This window comes from Chiloscyllium plagiosum, unplaced genomic scaffold, assembly GCF_037043375.1.
Source record: "Chiloscyllium plagiosum isolate Xiang-an unplaced genomic scaffold, Cpla_swu_hap1 HiC_scaffold_4, whole genome shotgun sequence".
In the NCBI taxonomy this organism is placed as follows: Eukaryota; Metazoa; Chordata; class Chondrichthyes; order Orectolobiformes; family Hemiscylliidae; genus Chiloscyllium; species Chiloscyllium plagiosum.
Genome location: NW_028270142.1, coordinates 94,985,144 through 95,002,649, shown reverse-complemented (window position 1 = coordinate 95,002,649; position 17,506 = coordinate 94,985,144). Strand labels below are relative to the sequence as shown.

The following is a 17,506-nucleotide window of genomic DNA, read 5'->3' as shown; positions in this document are numbered from 1 at the left end:
AATAATTCTTGCACACCTTTTGATTAATGCAGTGATTCTCTCATCTTCACTTTTTAATCCTTACCCACAGCAACTCATTATTAATTTTCATCTGCCCCCTAGGATGGTTCCCATCCTCCCTCTCCAAAGGGCTCATGGGTCTGTTATGGACCAGGCCAGATCCCCTCAAAACAATTCAAGAATGTAGCCCAGACCTTAACTTTTCTAGTTGTTTTGAGCATGTGTACAGTGAATATTCCATGTGTGATGTAGCTGGTCAAAACCCCTCGATTTTAAACAAAACAGGATTTATTTACAGAGTACCAAATGAAATGCAAACAAAAAAGCACAGAATGCAGAATAACGTAAGCAATCCGAAAACCCAACAGACTATCCCAACTTAATGATGCTGTTCCAAATGCCTGCAACAGTACCCATAATTAAAAAAACCCTTGGTAAAAAAGGTAAAATCAGGCACAGGTTCTTATAGAAGAGATGTCAAGGAGAGAAATGACAGAGAGATTTAGCATGGAAGCTCCTTTCACTGTAGCTGTTTCCTTGACCAGCAGCCTCTGAACAGCCAAACTGTTAAAACCAAACCAAACCAAACAAGACCAGAGAAAACTGAGCTGGGGGAGCTGGTCACTCACCTTTCATTGTACACATGTCTTTTTTTAAAACTTGAAAGCCTTTTGCCTGAGGCAATATCTGTTAGCTATAATCAAATTGTACCTAAAACCCATCCAAACCAGACACATTGGAACCTTTGTCTTCACAAACCCTCTGAAAAAAAACCAAGGACAACTTAACCTTGTTACAGCAGCATCTTCATCATTCCTTTCCCCTTAAAAAAAGATGAACCATCAATATCCAAACATGGCTTCATTTTAATCCCCTTAATCATGCACTGTTAGTACACTACAACACACATATATATTTCATTGACTATAAACATGTAAACATGCACACTAAATTCTATTACAGTCTGTTTTACTCCCATCATCGAACACCTCTTTTTCTCAGCTAAGTCTCGACAATGTATCACCAATCATATTTTCTTGTCCTGCCACATGCACAATTTTCAAATTTAATAGCTATAACAACAAGCTCCAAGTCTGGAAGTTTTGTCCTTAAATTTCTCTACAAACCTCAGTGGGTGATGATCAGTGTAGATGGTTGTCTCAGAGACATTACTGGTAACGCAAATGTTGAAATATTGTAATATCAGCACTAATCTCAAAGTCCCTTTCTCAACTGTCAAATATTTTTGCTGATGAATGTTCGATTTCCTGGAGAAATACCTGATAGGTCTTTCTCTTTTCTCATCATCCTCCTGTATAAGCACAGCACTGACACCCACATCACTTGCATCGATAGGCACCTTAAATGACTTTGCATAATTAGGTGTGGCTAACACTGGGATAGTGGTCAACACAGCTTTCAGACTGTCAAATGCCTTGTGACAGTCCACTGTCCACTGAAATTTCTTGCCGTTCTTTAGTTATTCAGTAAGTGGAGCATCTACACTGCTAAAATTTAGTACAAATTTTCGATAAAATCCACTCAATCCCAGGAATCGTATGTTGCTCTTTTTGTCGATGGTATGGAAAACCCCTCAATTATATTTGTTTTTGCATTCCATGGGGCCATTTTTCCAGTAACATGGCCGAGGATGTCTACTTGGGGTTTGGTAAATTCGCTTTTAGCCAGGTTTATCACCAAGCCTGCCTCTCGAAGTCTACCAAAACTTCTGATAAATGTTGCACATGTTCCTTCCATGTGTGACTAAAAAATCATGAGGTCATCTATATATATGACACGATTGGGTAATCCAGCAATTACCTATTGGTTAGCTTCTGAAATGTGGCTGGCACATTTTTCTAACCAAATACCATGACTTTAAATTGATATTGTCCATTTGGCACTGTGAAAACCTAAATTGTCTTCGCTCTTTCGGACAAAAGTACCTGCCAGTATCCTCTGAGCAAGACCAACTTAGAAATATAAGTTACTTGTCCCACCTTTTCAATACAATCTTCCAAGCATGGAATTGGATATGCATCAGTCTTTGTAACTGCACTGACTTTGCAATAGTCCACACATAATTGTTGGGTATCATTTGGTTTTGGCACTATTACTACAGGTGAGCTCCAGTCACTGTACCTCACTTCAATTATGTCGTCTTGGAGCATGCACTCAACCTCCTTTTGAACCTGTTCAAACTTTAGAGGCTTATGTCTATAAGGATGTTGCTAAATCAGAACAGCATCTCCTATAGCTACATTGTGCACAATTAGGTTAGTGCTTCTCAGCTTAGTTCCACATATCTCCCCATGTGACAGTAATGATCCTTTCAGGTCATCTCAATTTTCCTCTGGAAGATAACTCAATAACTTATCCCAATTTTTAACAACTTGCTCATTGTCCAATTTAATTTGAGGAATGTCCAATTTAGGATCCTCTGAACTTGGTTCTTCACTCTGTGTTTTAACCAATAACACATTTTTCTTTTGCTTTCCTTCCCTGTCAAAATATCTTTTGAGCATACTCACATGACACACTCTATGAGATTTCTTTCTGTCTGGAGCCCTTATCAAATAGTTCACCTCAGTCAATCTCCTTTTGATTTGATGAGGTTCACTAAACCTTGCTTTTAAATGTTCACCTACCACTGGAAGTAGCACTAACATCTTATCTCTGATAGCAAAATTGCAAGTTCTTGATTTCTCATCTGCTTCCTGTTTCAATGTATCCGTGATACTTTTAAATGCTGTCTAACCAACTTCTCCACTCTAATTAATCATTCCCCAAAACTTGATACATAACCTAAATATGTGCTCTCTGAATTCTGATTTACCAATTTCTCCTTGATCACTTTTAGCGGTCCTCTCACTTCATGCCCAAAAACTAATTCAAATAGACTGAATTTGGTTGATTCATTTGGTGCATCTCTGATCGCAAAAAGCACAAACAGAATTCCCTTATCCCAATCATCTGGATAGTTTTGACTATAAGCCCTCAACATGGTCTTTAATATCCGAGGCCACCTTTCTCATGTCCCTGTGATTCTAGATGGTACGCAGTAGATTTGAATTGTTTTATTCCTAAGGAGTCCATAACTTCCTTGAATAATTTCAATGTGATGTTTGAATCTTGATCTGATTGTATCTCTATGGTTAGTTTGTATCTTGCGAAAAATGTAAGTAACTTCTCTGCTATCATTATAGCTGTGATATTGCAAAATGGAATAGCCTCTGGAAATCCAATGGACGCGTCCATTATTGTTACCAAATATTGTTTCCCACTTTTTGTTTTAGGCAGAGGTCCTATGCAGTCAAGTAAGACTCTTGTAAAAGTTTCCTCAAATGCAGGAATAGGTTTAAAAGGTGCAGGTGTTATTACTGCCTGTGGTTTTCCAATTACCCAACATGCGTGACATGTCTGGCAAAATTCAGCTACATCCTTGTGCAGTCCAGGCCAGTAAAAATGTTTTTGTATTTAGCTTGAGTTTTTCTTAACGCTAGCTGAAAGTGTGTTGCTGGAAAAGCACAGCAGGTCAGGCAGCATCCAAGGAGCAGGAGAATTGACGTTTCGGGCATGAGCCCTTCTTCAGGAAAATTCTAGCGAAACGTCGGAAATGTCGATTCTCCTGCTACTTGGTTGCTGCCTGACCTGCTGCGCTTTTCCAGCAACACATTTTCAGCTCTGATCTCCAGCATCTGCAGTCCTCACTTTCTCCTAGAAGATTTTTCTTACCCCTAAATGATCCTCAAATGGTAGTTCATGTGCCACCCGGAACACCTCCTTTCTATAAGCCACTGGTGGTATGACTTGATGAATGTCTACCCATTTCTCATCTGCCTGAATATGTCAAGGTCTCCATTTCCTCATTAAAATTTCATTCTTAAGATAGTAGCATTCAGGGATACATCGAGATTCTTCTTCCATGTATACTTTTTGATATAATTAGTATAGTATCTACGGTAATTCAGTTACTCTCTGAGCTAACGATTTATACTTTGTCAGTCATTTGCTCCTGTTTTGTGTCAACCATTTGATCAAACAGAGTCTCTGATAATTCCATTCCAACCTTCTTATCTGTACTCTTTGATCTCTCCTGTTTCAACTGGTGACTTTGTGACCTCGTTACCACACAGTTGGGAAAAATCTGAGGATATGGGTCCTGCGATAGTTCAGTAGCCTGAACTGGCTTTTCAACCACAGTAGGCAGCACTCCTACCTGTGAAATAGCTATATTGTTAGCAAGGTAGACAGGCAGGAAGCTGGATGAACACAGCGAGCCAGACAGCATCAGGAGGTGGAGAAGTCAACATTTGAGTGTAACCCTTCTTCAGGACTAGGGGTGGGTGTGGGGGAGTTGCAGATAAAGGGGGTGGCGGGGACAAGGTGATGAAGTGGGGGTAAGTGAAGACAGGTAGAGGGTACAACCAGGTTGGTTAATGGGAGGAATGGATCCGGTAGGTGGCAGGGAGAAGTCGGAGGGGGGAGGGGCTGGGAAGGGAGTCAGGGGATGGGAAAGGAGGTTATTTAAAATTGGAGAACTTAATGTTGAATCCTCCAGGCTGTAGGCTGCCCAGGTGGAAAATGAGGTGTTGTTCCACCAATTTGTGGTTTGGTTCATTATGGCAATGGCGGAGGCCAAGGATGGTCATGTCAGAAAGGGAGTAAGAAGGGGAATTAAAATGGGCAGTGACTGGGAGGTCCAGCCAGTCCCTCTGGGCCTGGCTGGGATGCTTGGTGAACCGTTCCCTAAATTTACGTTTGGTCTCCCTGATGTACAGAAGACCACAGCGTGAGAACTTGATCCAACAAACTCGGTTGGAAGAGAGGGAGGTGAACCTCTGACTCACCTGGAAGGATTATTTGGGGCCCTGGATGGAGGTGAGGGGATGGTGTACTGGCAGGTTTTACATCTTGTCCAGTTGGAGGGGAAGGTACCTAGAGGTTCGGGGGGGAGTTGGTGGCGATAGTGGCACAAAATAAGGACTGTCACAGAGAAGGGTGAGAAGGGGAAGATGTTCTTGGTGGTAGGGTCTAGTAGGAGTTGGCAGAAGTGTTTAAGGATGATGCGTTGAATGCAGTGACTGGTGGGGTGGTAGGTGAGGACCAGGGGGACCCTGTCTTTATTGCGTGAGTGGCACTGGGTTTAGAGCAGTGGAGCAGGGAATGGTAGTGATACGCTGGAGGGCAGTCTGGATGACAGAGGGGGGAAGCACGTTGTTCGAAATAGGTGGACACCTGAGATGCTCGGGAGTGGAATGTCTCCTCGTCCGAGCAGATGTGGTGAGGCAGAGGAAATGGGTGAATGGGATGGAGTTCTTGCAGGATACTGGGTGGCGGTGGTAGTGCTGTCCCTCCCCTTTCTTGATCTCTCCATTTCTAGCCCCGGTGACAGTCTCCAGACAGGCATTTACTATAAACCCACAGACTCCCATAACTACCTGGACTACACCTCCTCCCACCCAGTATTCTGCAATGATTCGGAGAACTGCAAGAACTCAATCCCATTCTCCCAATTCCTCCACCTCGCTGCATCTGCTCAGACGATGAGCCATTCCACTTGCGAGCATCCCAGATCTCCACCTATTTAGAACAACGTGCTTCGCCCCCTTTGTCATCCATGCAAAACCTACCGGTACACCTCCATCCAGGGCCCCAAACAGTCCTTCCAGGTGAGACAGAGGTTCACCTGCCTCTCTTCCAACCTAGTTTACTGCATCAGGTACTCCTGCTGTCATTTTCTTTACATCAGGGAGACCAAACGTAAACTTGGGGGACAGTTCATTGAGCATCTCAGCCAGGCCCAGAGGGGCTGACTGGACCTCCCAGTCACAGCCCATTTTAATTCCCCTTCCCACTCCCTTTCTGACATGATCATCCTTGGCCCCCTCCATTGCCACAGGGAACCAAACCGCAACTTGGAGGAACAGCACCTCAGCCCGGAGGATTCAACATCTCCAATTTCAAATAACCTCTCTCCCCATCCCCTGACTCCCTTCCCAGCCCTTTCCCCACCCTCCCACTGCTCCCTGCCACCCACTGGATTCGATCCTCCCATTGACCAACCAGGTCATACCCTCTGCCTGTCTTCACCTATCTCCACTTCACCATTCTGCCCCCGCCACTCCCTTTATCTGCAGCTTCCCCCTACACCCACCTCCAGTCCTGAAGAAGGCTTACACCCGAAACATTGATTTCTCCACCTCCTGATGCTGCCTGCTTTGCTGTGTTCTTCCAGCCTCCTGTCTGTCTACTTTGGATTCCAGCACCTGCAACTTTTTTTGTCTCTAATATCATTAGCAGGACAAATTGTATTCCTGGAGCTGAAAATTTGTCCAGTACTCCTACCACAACTTCTCCACTCGTCACCGGACGCTCTAACCTCACTCTACATAATTTAGCGCTTCTTATCTCAGCGTGAATTCCCATTACTAGCACCTTTTCTGGTAATAGTCCTTCAGAAGTACGTATCTCCTCATCTTTCAACATCAAAGATTGACAGGATCATGTATGTCGTAATATTGTAACCTCTTTACCTGCTGCTTCTGGCCTATGCGAGTGAACTTTATCTTTGCAGGTATATGGTTTAAGAAGATCTGGCACTTCCTCCTTAACCAACCCCCAACCAGCTTGTACATTCTGGTGCAGCTTTCTAGCCTCCACTCTGCTTTCCATTACCACTCCAACAAAATTCACTGGCTTATCCTGTTTTCTGACATCTGGCTTCTCAGTGCTTTTCCTCAACCACCAACACTGTGATTTCATGTGGCCTATTTTATTGTAGTGAAAACACTGGAGAGTTTTAACTTTTCTTTCCCTTTCAAGGATTTCCTTTTTACCCTGTGGTAAATAATCCTTATGATCTTCACTGAGATCTACCTTTCCCTTTCCAAGTGAGGATTTATCTTTTCCCCAATTTCTATCCCTCACAGATTGAAATTGATTTTGGAAGCCAAACTTTGATTTAGGGGCCAACTGATAACCATCAGCCATTTCAGCTGCTGATCTTGCCATTTTAACTCTCTGTCCCTCCACCTGAGATCTCATTACTTTAGGAAGTGAATTTTTGAACTCCTCCAAAATAATCGTCTCTCTTACAGTATCATTGGCTTGCTTTATTTTTAATGCTTTATCCATCTGTCGAAATTACTTTGTTTGATCCTTTCAAACACAATGTAGATTTGATCACAGTCCCTCCTTAGATTCCTGAAACAATGTCTTCAGGCTTCTAGTACAAGGTCCTATGCTCTTAAGATGGCTTTCTTCATCTGCTCATACACCCCAGTTACCTCCTCTGATAGTGATGCAAATACCTCACTAGCTTTACCGCAAGTTTTGTTTGGATCAACAAAACCCACATGGTCACTGGCCACTGCATTTGTTTAGCCACCTTCTCAAATGAGATGAAAAATGCTTCCATATCTTTCTCATCAAATTGAGGAAATGTGTGAATATATTTAAAGAGATTCTCACCAGGCCGTTGGCTACCAGTGCTTTGCTCATTCTCACTCTCTTCCTCACTAGGCTTACCTTCAGCCTTCATCTCCATCCTTTTATGCTGATTTTTCTGTCTAAGTGCCAATTTCTGAATTTCAAACTCCCTCTCTTTCTTCTTTTCCCCTTTTTCTTCTTTTCTCCCTCTTCTCTCTCTCTCTGTCTTGCTTTCTTTTAGTTCTGCTAAACAATTTGTTCCTTTTCTCTTTCCTCTGCTTTTAATCGTAATTCAACAGTTTCATTTCTTTTGTCCTTTTCTTTTGCCTCTAACTTAAGCTGCTTCATTTTTTATTGAATTTTAGCCATCCCGAAAGATTCTGATGGTATTTCCACCAAATTTAAATGCTAAGCTACGACAGTAATTATCTCTCCATTCCTCACAGAATGAGGCAGCTCCAATTCCAGAATGTCTGCTAATTCCAGCGGCTTGGCCTTAATCACCTTTTATAAAAATCCCATGGTCACTTCTTCCACCTCCAGAAAACTCTTAGTGGCTGAAAGAGCCATTGCTAAACCAAGAACTGTCCAAACCAACCTAATTCAACTCTCAGAACAAAAACAACTAACACTTACCATTCGCTGCCTTCAAGTCCAGCAACCCTAATCCCAAATAGAAACTACAGAACAAATCCCACAAAGAGCCCCCAACCTGTTACGGACGAGGCCAGACCCCCTCAAAACATTTCAACACTAGGTAGCCCAGACCTTAACTTTTCTAGTTGTTTTGAGCAGTTGTACAGTGGATATTCTAAGAGTGATGCAGCTGGTCAAAACCCCTCGGTTTTAAACAAAACATAATTTGTTTACAGAGTACCAAATGAAACAGAAATAAAAAAGAACAGAATGCAGAATAACTTAACCTATCCAAAAGCCCAATAGACTATCCCAACATAATGATGCTGTTCCAAATGCCTGCAACAGTACCCATAAACACCCTCTTGGCTAAAAGGTAAAATCAGACACAGGTTCTTACAGGAGAGATGTCAAAGAGAGAGAGATGGCAGAGAGATTTAGTATGGAAGCTCCTTCCACTGTAGCTGTTTCCTTGACCAGCAGCCTCTGAACAGCCAGACTGCTAAAACCAAAACCAAACCAAACCAGACCAGAGAAAAACTGAACTGGGAGAACTGGTCACTCACCTTTTATTGTACACATGTTTTTTTTAAACTTGAAAGCCTTTTGCCTGAGGCAGTATCTGTCAGTTATAATCAAGTTAGTCCTAAAGCACATCCAAACAGGACACATTGGAACCTCTGTCTTTACGAACCCTCGGAAGAAAAACCAAGGACAACATAACCTTGTGAAAGGAGCAACATTTTTGGTTTGGGTTGTGGGCATGGAAGGTGCTGTTCAAAGAACATTGGTAAATTTCTGGTATCTTGTAGATGGTAGACAATGCTGTTACAATGCATTGGTGTAGGAGAGATTGAATGTCTGTGGATATGGTGCCACTCAAACGGGCAGTTTTATCCTGGGTGGTGTTGAACTACACTCATCTAGGTAAGTGGGAAAAAATTCATCACATTCCATATGTCTTGTAAATTGTGCTCAGAGTTTGGGTATTAGGAGTTGAGTTGTTGCAGAATTCCTAGCCCCTGACCTGCTCCTGTAGTCATAGTATTTATCTGGGTAGTTTAGTCCAGTTCTCAGTCAATAGTGAGGAATTCAGTGATGCCATTGAATGTAAATAGTTAGATCCTTCTTGTTAGAGACGAGATTGCTTGCACTTGTGTGTGTTTCTTGTCACTTGTGGATATTGTCCAGGTCTTGCTGCATTTTGACATATACTGCTTCAGTCTCTGAGGAATCATGAACAGTATTGAACATTGTGCTATCATCAGTGAACATCCCACTCTGACCTCATGATGATGGGAAGGCCATGGATAAAGCAGCTGAAGTCAGTTCAGTCTAGGACAATAACCTGAGAAACTAGAGCTCTTGTGCTGCAGTGATTGTGTCCTTACTTCTGAACCAGGAGGGCTATGTTCAAGTCCCACCTGTTCCAGAGATGTGTTGTTACATGTCTGAACAGGTTGATTAAAAATATCTTAGGTAAAGAACTACTGCAGAAATGTCCTGAACTTGAGATAACTGATAGAGTCATAGAGTCGTACAGCACAACCATCTTCCTTTGTGCTTGTCTGAGCTATGCCACCAGTGCTATGCCACCAGTGTCGGGATTTTCCCCAATTTCATTGATTCCAGATTTGCAAGTGTTCCCTGATGCCACAGTTGGTCAAATGCAGATTTGATGTCAAGCGTAATCACTCTCACCTCACTTCTGGAATTTAATATTTTGTTCATTTGTAAGCCATGACTATAATGAAGTTCGGAGCTGGGTGGCTCTAGTTGAACCCAAAGACAAGGTCTTTGAGCAGATTATTGTAAAGCAAGAGTTGCTTGGTAGCACTTTGTGTTGATGAGACTTTCCATAATGTTACTGATGATTGAGAGTAGACTTATTGGATGGGTTGGATTTGTCCTACGTTTTGTGTACAGGGCATACCTGGACAATTTTGCACATTGTTGTGTAGATGTTATTGCTGGAGCTGTACTGGAACAGCTTGGCTAAGGGCGCATCATGTTCTGGAGCACATGGCTTCAGTACTGTTGCTAGATTGTTGTCTGGGCCCATAGCTGTTGCAGTATCTAGTACTTCCACCCTTGATGTTACATAGAGTAAATTGTATGGACTGAAAACTGGTATCTGTGATCCTGCAAACTTCTGGAGTACGATGAGATGGATTCTCTGCTTGGCACTTCTGGCTGATAATGGTTACAAATGCATCAGTCTTATCTGAAGTATCTCTCCAAGGCTATTGTTAGTTGTGCCTTAATCCATTTTAAAGGAATTTCTTCTCAAACCTCTGTTTCCATCCTGTCTGTAAACATTTTCTTAAAATTCACCTCTTTTTCTAAGTTTATGTCATACATTTGAGATCTGTTAATTTTAAAAGCACCTCTGTTAACATCTCATGAACATTTTTTCTAGTTAATGTTGTTGCTTTAACAATGAAATTTAAAAAGAAATGAACACTTTGGTGGGATAGCTGAAAAGTGACTCGCTGTGTTTTTGAAACAAGTCTTAGTTAAGTGTACATGTTACTTTATTTATATTAAGGCACTGAATATACTTATTTCAGTCATTTCACGGTAGTGCACAAAAAGCAAAACAATTTTCAGTTACTTTTATTGAGAGCTGAGTAGAAATAATTGAATCTGAACGAGGGACTCTTCATTCTAGAGCCGTATAAATCTTTATTTACAATTCTCAGTGATACATCAGATCATGCAAATTTCTACAGTCGCGTTTAGGTCACAAGATGTCAGCAACTTCACAGCATAAACTAATATGAATGAAATCCTGTAACTGCCAACTCACAGGAAAGATTTACCATATATGGAACAAGTCTTACGTGACATCACTGAACTTGTCTCAAAAGAACAAATACTGAACATTAAACTTAGCAAGACAAATGTTGACTAAGCAAATCGACTGAATCCTTCATACTGAATGCACAATATTATTCTGATCGAGACATTATGTTTAAGTTTTAAAGAAACCTTTTTTTCAAGAGTTGAGGCAATGGACTGATCCAGAATCTCCCACGAGCTATTGTCCATTCCAGGTCTTTGTAGCAGCCTTTGTTCCTCCATCTATATATGTATAATTTTTTTTCTCTCTCTCGACATTTGGTGCTGCAGTGGCTATGAGCTGCAAGCTGTAGAGACTGCGAGAATGTGCTTCACCATTCCAGTTCACTAAGTGCTGTACAGTGAATGCATCAATCCGGCTGGACAACTGCTGTTTACTGGGCAGAACACCGTTCAGGATTAGGTGTATTCACTACACACGTGTTCTGAACAGAGAGTGATCCGTCAGAAGAGGTGAGTGCTTTTGTATATGTGTATATATAATAGCTGCTCAATTCAATTTTGACTGTCGCCATCCTCATCCTCAGTCTGGGTCAGGCTCAGTTCACCGTATTATATCTGCACAATATTTACAGATCCAAACCCGGCTGATTGGTAACAATGTAAACTCGCAGTAAGATTGTTTATGCTCTTAATGTTTTGCCCCACATACCAGCAATCATTGTAAGGTATAAAGAAACGACCCTAGTTGGTTGTGCCTCATACAGTAATACTGTATTTTGAAGGCATTTAGTGCATGACTTGGGTTGTTTAATATTATTTCCTTCACACAAAGTATTCATTCAAACCCATACTATTTACAACTGCTCCAGGGCTGGTTTTTTTTTTAGATCATTTAAAAGTGGTGTACATGCAGAATTGATTTGGAACAGCACTTATGTAAAGCGATGGATCTGATGATGCCATTTGAAATGAAACCAGTTTCAACAACGGAGGAACTGGTTCAGATCTGTGTTAATCCAGGTCCAGGATATTCACCATTCACGAGCATTTGTTTAAGGAAACCTTTTACAGCTTTGAAACAAATGCTTGATTTGTGAAGTGCGCCTGGAGTAGCCTTTGATCCTAACATCCAGCATGAGATCTGTAAAGTCATCTGCTGTAGCGAAGGCAAATCAAATTTGTATCCACAAGTGCAATAAAATAATTTGAAGAAACAAGCTTTTTCTTTATTGACATACGTGTTGGACGAATTGGGTACAGAATATGTGATGACAAATGGATTTCAATTTCTTTTGTGGCATGTACTTCTTGCACTCAGATATAAAATTTAAATCGTCATTGTCGTGCTTGCTGCACATCGGTGCCAATGCACTAATTAGTAGGATCTGTTAGTTTTTCATTCCATTGGCTTTCAATTAAAAATACTGACTACCTTAAGATTTATTGATTCAGTATGTTGGTCAGTCTTTACTTTATTGGATATGGCTGAGCATGTACAGGGTTGTTAAGCTATCCTTAAGACAATGAAGTCTGCGGAACGCTAACTGCTTTTGAAATGTTTCCAAATCATATCCCACATAGTTGATCAATGTAGCAAATGATCAGAGTAAACATGCTCCTCATTAGATTCTTGTGGATATATTGGGGAAGAACATTTTTAGGAGCTCAAAGTATTTCCCACAAAAAATTATAGTCATATGAGGAATTTCTAGGACACCCTTTATTTACTTATATTTTAAGGTTTGATGTAAGACAATACAAATGCAGAAACTTATAAGAGATTTAGCCAGGATATTAGATTGATTTAGATCCTGACAAACTGAAAACACTGTAGTAATTATATAAATGTTTTGACACCCCCACTTCCTTCCATCTCCTCAAAAAACTGGATTTTTTTTTCTTACTTGCCTTGCCCCAGTAATCTGATGAAAGCATTATCTGAAGGAAGTGTGCTGTGCAATGGTTACATTTTATGTTCATAATAGCATATACTGACAGGAGAATTAGGCTTTAACACTGACAAAAGATAATAGCCACAGTACTATCAGAACAGTTTTACCATAAAAGAGGTGAGAGCCCAGGGCAGTTGTACACGTGACTGGCGTTATCGTTTTCCTGAGCTGTGTTAATGCACTTTGCCAGCTCATGGTCTGCTATTTGTTGACTGTCAAACTATAGCATTTTATTGTTTGATGAGACTAGATGCAGAGCGATAGCTGGTTTGTGATGCACAGTCTTCAAGTCATCTGGCCTCATACATTCAAGACTAGTTCATACTGTTGAGTAATCCATGCTTCATCACTCAATACATTACACAATTTCATATATTGAGCTTGACTTCTCTTAATTTATCTTGTTTTCAAGAAAATGTGTCAACGTTTTGTCATTACACTTAGACTGCATGGAGAAACAGGTGGTTTGTGATAAGAATAGCAGATTCATAATGTCAGGAGTATATAATTGCAATGGAAATGTGATGTCAGAAGTGTTCAATTATAATGGCTGCACAGTTAGATTAATAGAATTACAAAATACATATAATAGAGATGTGAAATTAAAATGGTTGCCTGGTACAGTGAAACTGAAATCGATTGCAGTTTTTCACATTGGAAAACTAACATAATTTTATTCTCTTAAAATAGAATATGATCAAAAGGTACTAATTATCCACTAGCAATCTTTTTTAGAAGTATCAATGCAAAGATAATTTGTTTGAGGGAAAGTACTGAAGTTAAAGGAGCAGTATGAAAGTGGGAACAGTTGAAGTTGATGATCAGAAGCACGTTTGATTGGTTGGTCTTTCTGATTGTTCATGTTTCTATGTCCTATTGAATTGCATTCATTATCTATCTAGTATTACCATAGATCTTCTACTCATTAGGAGAACAGGGGCATGCTGGGGTATGGATACATCTGGAGTTATCACCAATTTCTTTTTGTGGTTGACTAGTAAAAGATGAGCTTGTATTTTCTCTAGTCTCTGCTCATTCTGACACCTATATTTATTCTACCATTTTTCTGTCTCCCTCCCTGCCCAACTGAGAACTGATTAAACTTACCTCAAATAGGAAAGCCACTTTGAATGGCAATTCATATTCAGGTTCGAACTTGTGATTTTCCAGTTGGAAGTTCAATTGCACAGCATAACACTGAATGAGTAAGCATGTGAAGGGTCATGACAATTGTATAGTGCAGTTGTTATTAGTGCTGCACTACCTCATATCAACATCAACTGTGCAAAAGTAATGGTGTTATAGGAGTGACCCATGTGTGTGACTTGAACCTGCATGAGTGTTGCATAGTATACTGTGCGACAATTTTCTGCTATTTGAAGTCTAAGTAGCCGTATTTATGTCTTGATTGTTGTAACATAAGGCAGTTTGTAGACGAGGTAGTTTATTTTACAGGTGCTGGACTTTGCTTGCATTATAATTGCTTCCCTTACAGCAGAATATTGCCTCAGTATATACTGCGTAGGACGTACTAATGAACATATATATGTGTCACTTTCTTAATCCATATTATTCCTCTCAAAAACAGGGAGATTCTAAGATTAAATATTACTCTCTCCCACAATTTAGTATAAATGGGTCGTACATGATGTGTGCTCACTTTGATGTGAAACCAAACAAAGACTTTACTCACATTTTGACTGATTAACTACTTTTGTTACATGATATGACCAATGATAGAATAAAACATTGACAAAAGAATGCAATAAATAGAAGCAGGAGTAGATTAAATTGATTAACTTATTGTTAAATACATCACTTATTTTGTTCCCATGCATTTCACAAAAAAGAACACGAAATATCAGCATTCCTCACAAAATAACTGCAATTGCTATTGTTAAGCGATACTGGGATGCTCCCATTCCATGGAGACTTTATGACCATTAAATGATACATTCATTTTCTATATCATGTTTCTCCTTCTGAGATTCTTACCTCTGATGTTTATAATAGGGTGAGTGCCAGATTGAGTATACTACAGTCGCAAGTTATGGTACAAACTGTGTTTCCATGAGAAGACAGTGTAACAATGTATAACTATTCTCAAGATTCTACATAGAAGTAGATATAAACAATTCCTTCCATGTCTATCATTGTTAGTATTAGAATAATTGATGCTATCAGACCATTGATCTATAAAGATTTATATCAATTTAAAATTAAAATACAAAATGCATAGTTTCATATACCTAAAAGGTTTAGCAGTTCTTAAGACCAAAGTCCTTGGTAAATCCAGAACACCACATAAACAATTACTTCAACCACTTTTGTCTAATTACTCTAAAACACAGCCAAATTACAGGATGAGAAATTAAGAACCAATGTCACTGTAAATTGCAGTATCCAGACCAAGGACCTGACATCAGTCTGAACTGAACAGAGAAATTGAGGATTCCATAACTTTCTTTAAAAAATATACATTTTTAAAGTACAAGTTTAGAATAGTGAATTGGCAAAATTACCTCACTAATTTTCCAGTATAATACAAATTTCTTGCTTTCTAAAAATATTTTCCATAAAATAAGAATAAGGAATGGGAATAGGCAATTTAAGCCCGCTCCACCATTTAACATGATCATGGCTGATCTTATCCCTTGTCTCAACGTCATTTGCGTGTCTGCTGCCCATAGCCCTCTATCCTGCTTTTCATCAGAAAAAATATCTATTTCTTTGTTGAATCTGTTGACTGATTCAGCCTCCACTGCTGTCTGGGCAGTGAGTTCCACAGATTCACAACCCTCTGAGAGAAGTAGTTTCTCCTCATCTTAGTTTTGAACCTACCTTCTCTCACTCTTTACCAATAACCTTTTGTTCGAGTCTGTCCCACAAGGGGGAGCATCTGTTCCACATCCACCTTATCAATCCCCTTTAACATCTTATGCACCTCAATCAGAACCCTCCTCATTCTTTTGAACTTCAGGGAGTACAAGCACAAGTTATTGAACATATGACAGCCCTTTCATCCCTGGAAAAATCTTGTGAACCCTCTCTGAACTGCATCCAGTGCCACCACATCCTTCTTCAATTAAGGAGACCAAAACTGGGCACAGTATTCCAGATGTGGTCTCACCAATGCCTTATATAGTTGTAACAACTCTTCTTTACTTTTATAGTTGAGTTCTTTTGAAATAAATGCCAGGATTTCATTTGCCTTTCTTATTATATGCTGCCCCTGCATACTCACTCCCTGATTCAGGCAAAAAATGCTTAGGTCCCTCTTCACTGACATACTTTGAATCTGCCTCCCATTTAAATAATAATTTGTCCTTTTATTTTTCTGGCCAAAATGGCCAACTTCACATTTATCCACATTAAACTCCATCTGCCAGCTTCTGGCCCATTCTCCTAAGCTGCCAATGTCCATCTGTAAACACTTTATCTCCTCATCACAGCTTGTTTTTCCACCTATTTTAGTATCATCCATAACTTTGCTCTGTTACACTCTGTCCCTATTTGCAGATCATTCACATAGGTTGTAAACAGTAGAAGACCAAGAACTGAACAATACGAAACTGCACCAGTTACAGTTTGCCATCCAGAGAAGGACCCATTTATCCTCACCCTCTGCTTTCCATCAGTCAGCCAATTCTCTATCCAAGCCAATATTCTACCCTTAACTCCTTGGGGTCTAACCTCTGGATCAGTCTTTTATGAGGCACCTTGTCGAATGCCTTCTGGAAGTCTAGATATACTACATCCTCCTGACCCCCATTATCTACCTTATTGGTTACATCCTTAAAGAACCACCAACAGGTTTTTCAAGCACGACTTGCCCTTCATGAAAATGTTGCTGACGCTGGTGAATTGAGATTTATCGTTCCAAGTGTTCAGTGATCTCTTCCTTTGTAATTGTCTCCAGCAACGTCCTCATTACAGAGGTCAGTAGTTTCTCCCTATTTGCCTATCATCTTTTCTGAATAAGGGTATCACATGAACGTGTTTCCAATCCACTGGCATCTTTCCAGAATTCAGGCAGTTTTGGAAAATCATTACTAATGCATCCACTATCTCTGCTGCCACCTCCTTTAACAATTTAGGGTGCAGGCCACTAGCCCCCGAGGACTTTAATCTCATCAGTTTACTTAATATATTCTCCCTAGCTGTTATAATTTCACCAAGTTACGCTATAGTAACTATAGTTTTAATGAAGAAATAATAACCTTCCACTGTGAAAACAGAGACAAAATATTGTTTAGTGCCTGTGCCATTTCTGGGTTTCCCATTATTATCTTGCCATTTTGTCCTCCAAAAGGCCAACATTTACTGTAGCTATTCTTTTCCTTTTTATATATTTATGGAAGCTATTAGCATCCTTGATTATGTTTTCTGCTGGTTTCTTTCATAATTCATCTTAGCTCTTTTGATTTTGCTTTTTGTAACCCTTTGCTGAGTTCTTCCAAGCCTCCAGAGTGCCACTAACTTTTGCAGGATGGTATGCACTAGTTTTTGCCTTTGCGTCATCCTTGACTTTCTTGTTAAGCCATGGATGATTTTTCTCCTTTTTAAAATTCCTCTTCCTCTCAGGAATATACTGTAATTAAGAGTAATTTTATTTAAATGCTCATTATCATTGTTGCTATGTGTTGCTATTAAGAAATAGATATTTTGCAGGCAGACTTTTC

At 40.0% G+C, this 17,506-nt stretch overlaps 1 protein-coding gene across 10 annotated transcripts in view; it reads left to right on the top strand.

The window, feature by feature from the left end:
- The first annotated feature begins 11,138 nt into the window (after positions 1 to 11,138).
- The window catches only part of dlgap1a (discs, large (Drosophila) homolog-associated protein 1a), a 770,519-nt gene continuing 764,151 nt past the window's right edge, over positions 11,139 to 17,506 (top strand). For 9 of the 10 annotated variants that reach the window (XM_043688198.2, XM_087986491.1, XM_087986492.1 and 6 more), the window contains exon 1: positions 11,140 to 11,382. The gene's annotated coding sequence lies outside the window, so the exon portion shown is untranslated. Of the gene's footprint in view, positions 11,383 to 17,506 lie in introns of all 10 variants that reach the window. The other variant, XM_087986494.1, reaches the window with a different exon arrangement.